At 36.5% G+C, this 12,746-nt stretch overlaps 1 protein-coding gene across 1 annotated transcript in view; it reads right to left on the minus strand.

Moving 5' to 3' along the window:
* LOC104540670 (ankyrin repeat and sterile alpha motif domain-containing protein 1B-like) overlaps positions 1 to 12,746 on the minus strand; it is a 72,504-nt gene that overhangs the window by 43,063 nt on the left and 16,695 nt on the right. The window lies entirely within an intron of this gene.

Genomic DNA, 12,746 nt, shown 5'->3' on the forward strand with positions numbered 1-12,746 from the left:
AGTGCCACAAGAAACTAAATGTCTGTGAATTCTGACAGGAAAGGTCATTAAAGGACCTTTAAGGTCATTAAAGCTGTCATTGGTGTCATTAAAAGACAGTAAGTAGTTCAGCACCACCTGAGAAGTTTGAAGAGCTGTTGGAAGCTTCCTCATTTTTAGAAGTTATGAGGAATGTAATTTTTAGGAACCGTTGTAAGATTTCTGCATAACAACTCTAGTCAACTCTACTCAATAGACGAGATGCAAATGAAACCTGTTCAAGAGAGCTACCTTTCCACACCTAATCATCACAGTGAGAATAAAAAGGCATCTGAGAATGGAGGACCATCACTAAGGACAATTGGATTCTCCAACAGTCCAAACTGGAAGACTGTATAGTGGAATACATTTCAACTTCCTGTATGCCAGTGCTCCAGCCTCCTAATTATTTTGGCCTGTCTCTCTGCTGGATTTTCTCCAGTTTGTTCATGTCTTCTATTGTGGAGTCCAAAACTGTACACCTCTCTGAATAGAGGTGAATACGTACATTCCTCAACTTGCCGGTCATGTATACTGTTGGCCTTCTTTGCTGTGAGGGCACACTGCTGGCTCATGTTCTCATTACAGATGGCAGTCAGGTTAGCCAAGCTAAATTTAGTCTTGGTAAATCCAAGGTGATTCCCTCATTCACCTTCTTATCCTTCATAGAATCATAGAATCGTTTGGTTGAAAAAGATCTTTAAAATCATTGAGTTCAACCATAACCTGTCCACTACTAAACCATGTCCCTAAAGCACCTCATTTACCCATCTTTTAAATACCTCCAAGGATGTTGACACAACCACTTCCCTGGGCAGCTTGTTCCAATGCCTGATAATCCTTTCAGTGAAGAAACTTTTCTTAATACCAAATCTAAACCTCCCCTGGTGCAACCTGAGGCCATTTCCTGTCCTTTAGCTTGTTACTTGGTAGAAGAGACTGACCCCCCCCTCGCTACAACCTCCTTTCAGGTAGAGTGAGGTCTCCCCTCAGCCTCCTTTTCTCCAGGCTAAACAACCCCAGTTCCCTCAGCCATTCCCCACATGGCTTGTGCTCCAGACCCCTCACCAGCTTTGTTTCCCTTCTCTGGACACACTCCAGTGCCTCAATGTCCTTCTTGCAGTGAGGGGCCCAAAACTGAACAGAGTATTCAAGTTGCAACCTCACCAGTGTCGAGGACAGGGGAAAGATCACTTCCCTGGTCCTGCTGATCACACTGTTCCTGATACAAGCCAGGATGCTGTTGGCCTTCTTGGCCACCTGGGCACACTGCTGGCTCATATTCAATTGGCTGTCAACAAGCATCCTCACATCCCTCTCTGTCAAGCAGCTTTTCAGCTACTCTTCTCCAAGCCTGTAGTGTTGCATGGGGTTGTTGTTCACTTGGTCTCATGAACCTCATACAATTGGCCACAGCCCATCGATCCAGCCTATGCAGGTCCCTCTGTAAAGCCCTCCTATCCTCAAGCAGATCAACACTTCCACACAGCTTCGTGTCATCTGCAAACTTACTGAGGGTACACACAGTCCCCTCATGCAGGTCGTTAATAAAGATGTTAAACAGAACTGGCCCCAACATGAAGCCTCAGGGAATACCACTTGTGCCTAGCCTCCAACTGGATATAACTCAGTTCACCATAACTCTTTGGGCCCGGCAATCCAGCCAGTTTTTTACCCAGCAAAGATTATGTGTGTCCAGGCCACGGGCAGCTAGTTTCTCCAGCAGAATGCTGCAGGAAACAATGTCGAAGGCTTTATTAAAGTCCAGATACACTGCGTAGACAGTCTTTCCCTCATCCACTAAGCAAGTCACCTTGTCATAGAATGAGATCAGGTTAGTCAAGCAGGACCTGCCTTTCATAAACCCATCGTGACGGACCCTGATCTTCTGGTTGTCCTGGATGTGTCGTGTGATGGCATTCAAGATGATCTTCTCCATGACCTTCCCCAAAAGTACTTAGACATGGCCTCTTGAAGAAAATACTGACACCGTGATGGGGTTGAAGAGATTAAAACAACTGAAGACAATTCAAGAAAGGAATAATAATTTTACATATTTTATCCTATACATCGTTTAATACAAGTCCATGATTATAACAATTGGCTTTCAAATCTTGATCTTACGTCCCTATTGATAGACTGAAGCCTAGATATTGTCCTTCAATTCACTCTTGCAAAGCCCTTTTATTTTCCCAGATCTTTTCTAAAAAGAGGGAAATATCAAATTGTAAGCAAATATTATCTGGCAGAAGCTGAAAAGCTTCTATGTTCTGTGTTTTGTATCCAGGTTCCCATGACCTGAAATTCCTATTTATTAATTTTAAATTGCAGTTTTGCTTTTTTCAAAGGCCTTGAATTATGAAAAGGACAGTACCTACCAGATAGGTAACACTGATTTTAGATATCTGTCTCCTCAGGATGAACCCTGAGTTAAACGCCTACGTTACCCATTAGGAACCACAGCTAACACTTCAGCAGAGAATAATCTAAAATGGGAATATTCAGTATGCAGTTCCTTAAAAACAGTCAAGAGGAAACACTGAAGACTTGCATGTTTCTTAAAACCCCTCTTGGTTCAAGGATGAGACGTCACAAGACTAAAAAAAAAATGCCCTCCATTTAAGACCTATAGTTCAGAGGGCCTTTCATGAATATAAGCAGCTATTTCCTCTTCCCAAAGAATTGAGAAAAGCTAACTTCTTTCTTTCCAAGGTGCTCAGTGATGGTGGCAAATCCTTAAAAAGGGAGATCAGAGCATTAACCTGGGAAATAGCCCACTTAACAAGTGAATGGTTCTTTATTTTACTTTTGGGTGTTTCTAGATAAAATACAGAAACAATCATAAGAATAGTATATCAGTTGACTGACTGGCTTTGCAACAGAACATTTCAAGCATAAAGAGCAAGGATTTCCTCTCAGTAACTATGACTCTATAAGAAAGTCTCTATGAGAAAGCCTACATGGAATCTCTGAATGTAGGCTAATATCTTGCATAAGATGCTCCACTTGGCTTGCGTTTTTAATGACAGGTAGTTTAATTAAAATCAGTCAAACAAAAATAACAAATACAGAGTTTGTGGTAAGAAATCTGCTAAAAACAAAAATCTATGGAGTCTCACCAAGGGAAAATTGGAACATCTCAATTTTGCCTGTAGTAGCTATCAGAAGTTATTCCTGAAATAAACCATACATTCAAGTTGAAATTGTTTCTTGAATTTAAGACTGATTACTACATACCAGAAAGCAAAAAATAAATATTATCTTATACTCCATGTGATCTGAGACCAGAGACAAATAACAGCTAATTCCAGGTTATACTACTACTGGCCCTCCTTGTAGAAAGCAGGAAAAAATGCACATCTTTCACAGCTAACTCAGAAGGGAAAAGAGGAGAACAGCCAAAGGATTCAGAAAACCTCAGTATTAGGGTAGTTGCTTACTAAGTGAGTAGAAAAAGTGAATGGAGGTGAACTTCATTTAGTTGTGTGGATTTTATCTGGGAAAAAAGCAATAGACATCTCTCAGAAGGAAAGAAGATTGAGAGAAAAGTAAGATTATGCTGTGAGAGCATATGAGAAAAAGCTGGGAAAAGGTACGGGAGCTGTATTAACTTAGAATTCTAAGTACTGAGACACTTGTCTGATGGGATTAAAGGGTTAAAGCAACAGATACTCTGATTGCTGTCAGCCTGGTCTGTCAGAGTTGAAATTTACCAATTATCCTAAAGCCAGCTGTCCCTACTATTCCATTCTAAATTTAATAGTCTTGAGAAAATGCAATCTTTCTAAATTAATATGATTTGCAAAACACAGGGCAAACCACTGCCAAGTAAGATACCCACTTAGCCACACACGCACGCACTCTTTCACTCTTACTGAACACACCCTTCCTGCTTTTACTATCTCACACTGTACCCTTGTTCCTTAAGAGCATCTACAGTTTTAAAGAAGATATTTCAGTACTTTTAGCCTTTCCACATTTACTCCCTTCTTCCTACTTTATTTCTCCCCATGATAAATCAATTTTGATAGAAGTTTCCGTTTTCCAGATGCTTATGCGTATACTTAAATCTATGACTTTGGATGCCTACAGAAATAGGAAATTTGCTCAGATTTAATTAAATTCTTGCTTTCTTGGTTTATTTTGAATTCTGCAATTGCAAATCAACTAATAAATTTTTAATCCTGTGGTCATAAACTAATGGATAGTCTTACATTTTCATCTTTAAAAATAAATAAAATTGAAGTTCAGTTGAAAACACTTTTATTGAAAATGTGTTTTTAGGGCAAAAGGTGAAGATAAATAGAGAATAATTTGATAATAAAACTTGGTATGATATATTAATAACAAAAACTAGAAGACAAACATCAATGATAATTATTATTCTTATAGGAACTGCTCAAATCTTATTAAGATGTATTCCTAAAAAAAATATTTAAATAGTTGATCTATTTATAAATAAGAAATTTATGATAATTTCAAACTATCTTCTGAATTTTGTTCAATTTTAAGCCTGACAAAGAATGAGAGCTTTGTTTTACTGTGACCAAAACTGCCACAAAATCACTTTAGAAGGCAAACTACCTGCATGGAAGATTTTTTGGGGATAGGTAATGCTAGAACTGTGTAAATTAAGCCTTTACATATTTGATTCATTTGGTATCAGTCAATTGTATGATGTTTAACTGACATTACTCCTTGTTATTTCTAATTCACTGTCTATTACACTTTCCAGGAATTTTCAATCATGCACTTCACTACACACGTTCATTAACACCTGAACAGGAAATAATCTAATACACCTGCAAGGGAATAATTTACTACAAAACTAATACATGATGGTCCCATTCCAACTGTTTAAATACAATACTCTTCTCAGAATGTCAGTGAAATGCTCTGAAGATGTGCTTAAGATCCTGTTGACTTCAATAGCCTTGGTAATGTACTGAAAGTGAAATTTATTTCTTGAGGTTCAAAGAAGCATTTTAAGCCTCAGATACAGTTCCAAACCAGCTGAAGGTGGTTTTGTAACTTCAGTGCAAATTCCATCTTCGGTGTGGAAGGACAGAGAGGACAGGTGACACAGAGCCAGTATAAAACATAAAGATCTATTTCAAAACATGAGCACTTAGATGTCAAGTGTAAGTTATAAATAAACATGTTAGGTACTGCCTGTACTCACTAACTTTCACTACAGCGAAAGTCAGATTATCATTAGGTTTGATACAACTTCTGAAAACGAAATGGCAAACCTGTAGATGCAGGTTATAATTTTGTCAAGTGAAAGTAGCACAGATTAGATCAGCTGTCTACTATCATGAGAAAATTTTCACCAATCTGAGGATTTGCTTCAACCACAAATTATTTTATAAATTATTGAAAAGATGCCACAACTTATTGCAGTGATAATATGCTAGTCTTCATATACCATTTAAGTAAAAAAAGTTCATTACTTGAGATGTCGAGAATAGATCCTGGCTATTCTGATCTATATCCTGATCTATTGTGTTAGATCAGCGAGATGGCTAAATAACAGCTTTTACCCCAACTACCTGCAGGCACTGCCAGATATGAATTCCCCTGGGTGTTTGAACACAAAATGAACCAGGCACGAGAATGTGTTCCAGGCACCAGCTGTGTAAGTGACACTATTTTTATTACAAACATCAAAGAGGAGGAAAACAAGTACCAAGATGCAACAACTCCTATGGGGGAAAAAAAAAAAAAGACTGAAAGTAGACAAGCTAGAGTTGAAAGGAACTGAATACCAAAATGCAGACATCTGAGGAACTCTAGACAGACTTTAAAAAGACAAGAAGCACTTGCCAGTACTAAAAGATGTGAAATGAAATCACAATTCTGGCACACTCTTCTTTTGTAGCCTTGAGAAAAAAAATGAGAGAAAAAGTTGTGGTTTTCCCCATGACTTCTGTTTGCCTGTGTTTTTGTATTGTGAACTCTTTGGGATTAGGAGCATTCATACTATATATTGCTAGAGAATTTAGGTACCCTGAGCTGTATTGAGATCTCTCAGTTCTTTTATTAGTATAAACAGAAGAATCTGTATAGAGTGGTTATCTAAAGTATCCGATATCAACTTCTGCATACCAGGTACTCTTTATGTACTTTGTCTTTATAATTTTATTTTCTTTAATTATCAAACTGTTTGAGTTCAACCCATTTTTGCAGATTTACTATAGTCTTATACTTTTACTATAGTCTTATAGTCTTACTATAGTCTAATTCTGTCCTATAAAGTGTTTTGTAATTGTTTCCAGTTTTTCAGCATTTGTCAATTTGACTAAAGTCATTTTGGTTTCTTCCTCCAAAATGAAAACACTCAACAGAATCAAACTTTGGCATGTCCCCAAGTCACAACTTATTTCAAGACACTGAACAAAGGAAACAAACAGGTTGGAGGAACATGACAGCTTTCATACCAGACTTTCTTGAGGTTAGCTTGGGAGTCAGCCACATTTAAATGCATTTTTCTCTTTGTTTTACTGTTAGAGCAAGCCTCTATTTACTAACCTTAAAATCTGGTAGAAGAAGCTATCAGTTAGAGTCTCTATTTTTAAAGTATCTTATATAGTAAAACTTTAATCTATTACATCAATCATATTCAAGATAATGCAATGTTTTTTTTCCATAATTAAGGTTTTAGGAATCTTAGTATCATTTGGTTTACTTAAATCAAATTATGTATTTAAAATTAAAATGTTGCATATTCTGTATTCCTCTAATTTTATAATTCTATTTTAAAATGGAACTGAGATTTTCATAAATTATGATTCATGAATCATTAATGCTTTCTGCCCAGATTCTAGATAATTAATCATTTTTTTCTGCGTAGTCAAAGTAAAATTATAGTAAAATATTATATTGGACTTATGAAAAGCAATATTTAGCATCATATTTTTCCTTTCTGAAAACTATAAACCCTACTGTGGGATGATTTCAGTTCTTCACGATTTAAAAAAAAAGAATTCTCAGATGTGGTGAACATTTTAAAGCTAATATCCTGGATAAAATAAAATGTGCAGCCTATATAACAGAAAAGTACTTAATTATCATGTATTCTGAATTTGCATTTTTGGGGGGAGAAATTTTACAAGGTCTTCTCCCATTACTTATCAGTCAAATACACTGAGAATGTACCTTCCATAGTGAAGACTGATTGATGAAGGTGTTCAGTGTACTGGCATTCTGAAGCTAGTTCTCCACTTGGAACATGCTACTAGTACTGCAGCGCTAGTGAAATACAAAGCACCTGTAAAACATGCATATATGCTGGATGTGAGCAAAATAGTGCTTTTAATGGCACAAGGAATTTTCCCATTCACTTTCCAGAGTAAGCAGTTAAACCAATAAAAATAACTTCATTTACTGAGGGATTTAATTTTTCCTTTTGTATACATATACACATATAAATAAATGCCCTTTCTTACTCTTTCTGCCAGCAGGTTTTCAACCCACAAATCTTCATGCACTTTCATGCATGATTTTTCTGAAAAGTCTCTTATATCATATTATTATTTTAGGATTTCTTAAAGTACTTGATTACAGTATTCCCTTCATTCTCCTACAATAATTAGATTGTTTTTTTATAAACACAAAGTTCCTTGAGTGTACTATTCATGCACTAATGCATTCTACGAATTTGTTCATCCTACCATGCAGAATTAAATAAATCATGGTCTCCTGTACAAACCATGCTAAAAAGTTACTGTCCATCAGTAAAAAACAGATCCAGGGAATCTTCTTTCTCTGGCTAACTCTTCTTTTTTATGGATGGTAAATTTAGCAAGTGCCCTAGCAACACTGTCTATTCTTAAGCATTACCTCCACTTCCCATTGCTAAATCACATTTTACTTTGTTTATGACTACAACTGCTTTATTTGAGTTGGAATATCATATGTCAGACATCTACCTCAGATTAAAAAGTTCTAAGAAAGGAGATCTAGAGTCATAGGAGAAAATATGGTATTTCTGAGAGCAGGAAATATGAATGAGCACATGAAGGGAAATTGTCAGGAAATTAAAATAAAATTAAATGAAAAGACAGAAAGAAAACTGAACTAGTACAGGCAAGACCAGAAATCTGAAGAGGGAGAGTTGAAAGAACAAAAATAGCTGAGTAAAAAGACTGGAAGTATCAGCCTCCAGGGTAAGACTAAGTTGTGAAAGGACACAAAGACACACAAGATACTTGGAGAAAAAGTTAAAGCTAAGAAGGCAGTTGAACAAAGTAGAAAAGTTGAACTTCCACTGAGTGAGTAGAAACATTTTTTAGACACTCGTCTAAAACACATTTTCCTAAACCGAATTCCACGATAACTGAGCAAATGTCGGCAATGCTTTTGGCAAAATAATAATGCACGCGACCAATGGCTACTCCTACCAAGCATTCCACAAAAGCATACAAGAGGTCTGCACAGCACATCTTGAAGAGCCATCTGTTATTGACCTACATCACGTTCATCTAGTTAGTGGCTTGCAAGCTTTATCAGGCCTAAAAGATTACTTCTTTGGCCATGAATACTCAGGTTCTTAGCCCCATGAGCTGTTACTATGCAGCTGGTCAGCTGTGATGCAAAAATTGCATGGTTCTAATGCATATGACTGTTGATATCACAAATATAATGGAATTTCTAATTTATCCGTTTGTTTTTATAAAAAAAGGAAATTACATAGATACGATTACACAAAAATATTATAACAAGTCACACTGAAAAGTCAATAAATAATACAAATAAGACTTTATGGTCTTAATTCAGTTCCTGCTTATGTATGCATAATCTTTGATTCCATGATCTATCAACTGCATGTGTTTTTTTCCTCATTAAACCTGCCTCAGCCTGTCTATGTAACCTACTCTAAAGGTAGGTCATGATTCTGTACCAACAGAACCTGTTGAATGTAAACAGAAAGGGTAATATATTCTGAATGAACTAGAAGACTGCAAGGGGATAAAGAGGAAATCCGTATGCATAATGGTGCAATGTTGCCCTAGAGATGTAGACTCTTCCTGTAACAGAGGTTATTTTGACAGTAGGAAAGTCTCTTATCTCTAACTCTGCAAGAATGATCATTAAACATGTAACTTTCAGGGCGCCCAACTTCATATCCTGAGTTTTGACTGTAAAAGCACTATTTGCAGTTGCCCTTATAGTCAGAGGAAATTATGCTTTGCACTTTTAAATGGTTCGTGATGACAGATAGTCTGCAAAATCAGAAATCAGGTTTTAGGTGTTTTGAACTGCGCATCTAAAATCACCCAATAACATCGACCTTAATGTCTCAGGGCTTCACATATCCATTTCTGAAATGGAGTAATAATACTCTGTCATCAAACAAGGTTGTTCTGAAAATAAATGCATTATGTTTGTAGAACTCTACTGAGAAGCATGCAAGGAAAATAATTCTCTTTATAGAAGCATCTGCATAATGTGCACTAAAGGCATAAGACAACACTAACAATGAGAAAATAAAATACTAAACGGAAACTAAGGGAGCACCATCCATATTGTACTATGAAAGGGGAGTTAATTTTATCTGAAGAATACCATGTGATAATATACAACATTCAGTGGTACATACAACATGCCATCAACATACAGCCCACATGCCACATTAGCAGACTGTGTGCAGACAAACATGGACATAGGAACTGCCCCGTAAAGCCAGTTTGGATCTAATAATGTTTCTTAGCCACGTATGTGAATTTAAGCAGGGCCATATTCAGATTTCTAGCTGGCTCTGTTGACCCTGACATAGATAATGTCACCCACAGATAATATAGGTGACTGTTACTTCACCATTCTTCCCAGTGCTTCTGGGTCTGAGAGACCCTAAATGTGCTCTCCCCACTACTATGGTTCTGTGCCTAGACTTAAGATCTTTCAGAAGGAGAAAGGCTTAGGAAGTGAACAAGTACACAACCTTGATCTTTGCAAGACAGCTTTTTTACTCATTACATGAATTATCTCTTTCTCAAGACAACTGCAAACTGACTGTAAAGAACTTCCATTCCATATCTTCTCTTTATATCCCTTCTAAATAGAATATGCTCATCCATACTTACGATTTAACTAACAAAATTGGCTCCTCAGATTTGTTATAAACCACTAAATGTCAGTCACTGTACTTTTCCCTACTCTTTATGCTTTTCTATACAAATAATTACTTTAATTATCTTATTCTTCATGCTTATTCCAAAGCAAGTCCATTGTAAATCTGAAGTGCTTGAGTTTTAAATTCTTTTGTTTACAATACATTAATAAGAAAGGGATTTCTGAACATGTGACGCCCATCCAACACAATCTAGTAATAACCACCAAAGTCAATTAAATGCATGTGAATCTAAACTTTTCTCTCTTTACTGCCAGTAATCCCTAGTCACAGTTTTTTCTTTTCATTTGTAGTTGTCATCTAAATTATCTCTGAAAATATATCAGACATTCTTATCTTAAGCTCTTTTCTTAAATGTCTGAAGTACTTCATGTTCCTATCAGGTATTTCTCCACAGGCTTTTATTTCTTTATGAACTTAAGTATAATCAGTCAAATACTCCAGTAATTCTTTAGGATATTTGCTATTCTTATTATGGTAAGTCTCAGTTCATAGAAAAGAGTATACAACCCAAGCAGATTTCCATATTCTAAGCAAAACATGTCTTCTCCTCGATTTCATTCATTTCCTTTTTAACACTGGATGGGATTATGGGTGACTTGTCCTGTATTAGTCTAATCATACTTGCCATTGGCTCATCCTCAGGGAGGAACACCAATTTTTTTCTAAATGAAGACATCAACTTCTCTCTTTTCAGACTACTTCTAGTCACTATATCCATCTATTTCCAGCTCAATAAGCAATTCTTCCTGATTTGTGTTCTTGTATTATTTTGTTTCAGGTGATTCTCTTTATGATTTAAACTGGCAGAGAGAGAAAAAGAGGGAAGCAGAGAGGGATGTGGATGGAGGAAGAGGGGAAAGAGATGAAGGGGGGGAAAGGTGGAGAGAAAGGGGGATGGAAAGAAACATTAATGCAGAGAGAAAGTGATGGGGAGAGAGAGGCAGAAAGAGGCAGGGAGGGGCACAGAGAAGGGAGAGAGAGGTGGACAGAGAAACAAAGAGATATGGGGGAAAGGGAGAGAAAGAAAAGGAGATACTCAAGAAAGACCTTTATGCTTTACTATTGACATATATCAGTAATATAATAGTGTCATGAACATATTTTTCTCCAAACAGTTCACCTAGAAGTCATATATGAACAGGAATTACTTTAGTGGATGAAGATTATTGAACAAATACAAATATTCACCATGGACAAGAATGGACTGATGATATCCATCTGAAAAAAGAACAGTTTTAAATCTTATTCAGTGCCTAAACAAATCAAGCCTACGACTGATACATGCATCGTTGTGTAGTTCTTGCTAAGTCTATAAAAATATAGCCATAATACTTCGAGAAGTCCAGAGTTCTGTACTAGTTTGAAGTCCATGCCACAGAGAAAACATAACTGTAAGTCCAGCTTCAGCGCTACTATTCCTGAAGCTACTATCAAAGCTCCTACACATTTCTTACTCATTCAAAAAAAGTAATCTCACAGAAATAATGGAATTAAGAAATGTAGTTTAGAAAGGATTCAATATAGTACAAACAGAATACATCCTTATGTTGCAACATATTGCATTTAGAATCCAGTAAAATGTTTGACTTCCACTTTTTGAGTTTTTGATAATTCCACTTTTCTATGTGAAACTTAAACTAAGATTCATTTTGAAGTATTGAGGGTTTGTTTGTTTTTTGTTTGTTTCTACTTTTTTAAACAGGAAAGAACAGAATGTGAAACTCAAAAATGCTGGATTATGATGGAAAGATGAAAGTCTCCCTTTAGCATTTTTCTGTTTTCCAAGCAAGTGTCCTGATCAATAATGCTTGAAAGTTTTAATTTTTTTAAACTATTTAAATTTGTTTATGTAACTATATATAATCTTTGGACCAGGGAAAAAGTGTGTGTTGTGTAAACCAGTTAGAGAACTCTCCTGGGATAACAACGAACCAGAGACTTGAACCTGAGTCTCCACATCGGAGGTGAGTGATAGTTACCAGTTTAACTACTGTTTTAGATTCTCCTACACTCCATGTTATTCCTATGCTGAAAAACTGACATTACTACAAGTATCACAAAAACTAGCGCAGTTCAAGGGAAAAAGCAGGTATTTGTTCACTAAAGCTGGCTATAAAACAAAAAAACCCAAACAACAAATCTTTATCCACTTTAATTTTACTATTTGTCTTTGTAGAACTAGCTGCCCTTCATGGCTACACCACACTTACATGCACACCTAAAGATACAAATACAGACAGCTCTACTTTCTTGAAAAAAGAGAGAGGGTCGGGGGAAACAACATAGAGCCATAGAATCATTAAGGTTGGAAGAGACCTCTAAGATCAAGTCCAACCGCTAACCTAACACCACCATGCCCACTAAATCATGTCCTGAAGTGCAACATCCACACTCTTCTTGAACATCTCTCTACTACCTCTCTGAGCAGCCTGTTCCAGTGTTTGACCACTCTTTCGGTAAAGAAATTTTTCCTAATATCCAATCTAACCCTCCCCTGGCGCAACTTAAGGCCATTTCCTCTTGTCCTGTCACTAGCTACATGGAAGAAGAGACCAACACCCACCTTGCTACAACCTCGTTTCAGGTATATGTA

The sequence above is a fragment of the Mesitornis unicolor genome, unplaced genomic scaffold (assembly GCF_000695765.1).
Source record: "Mesitornis unicolor isolate BGI_N332 unplaced genomic scaffold, ASM69576v1 scaffold4825, whole genome shotgun sequence".
Classification (NCBI taxonomy): domain Eukaryota; kingdom Metazoa; phylum Chordata; class Aves; order Mesitornithiformes; family Mesitornithidae; genus Mesitornis; species Mesitornis unicolor.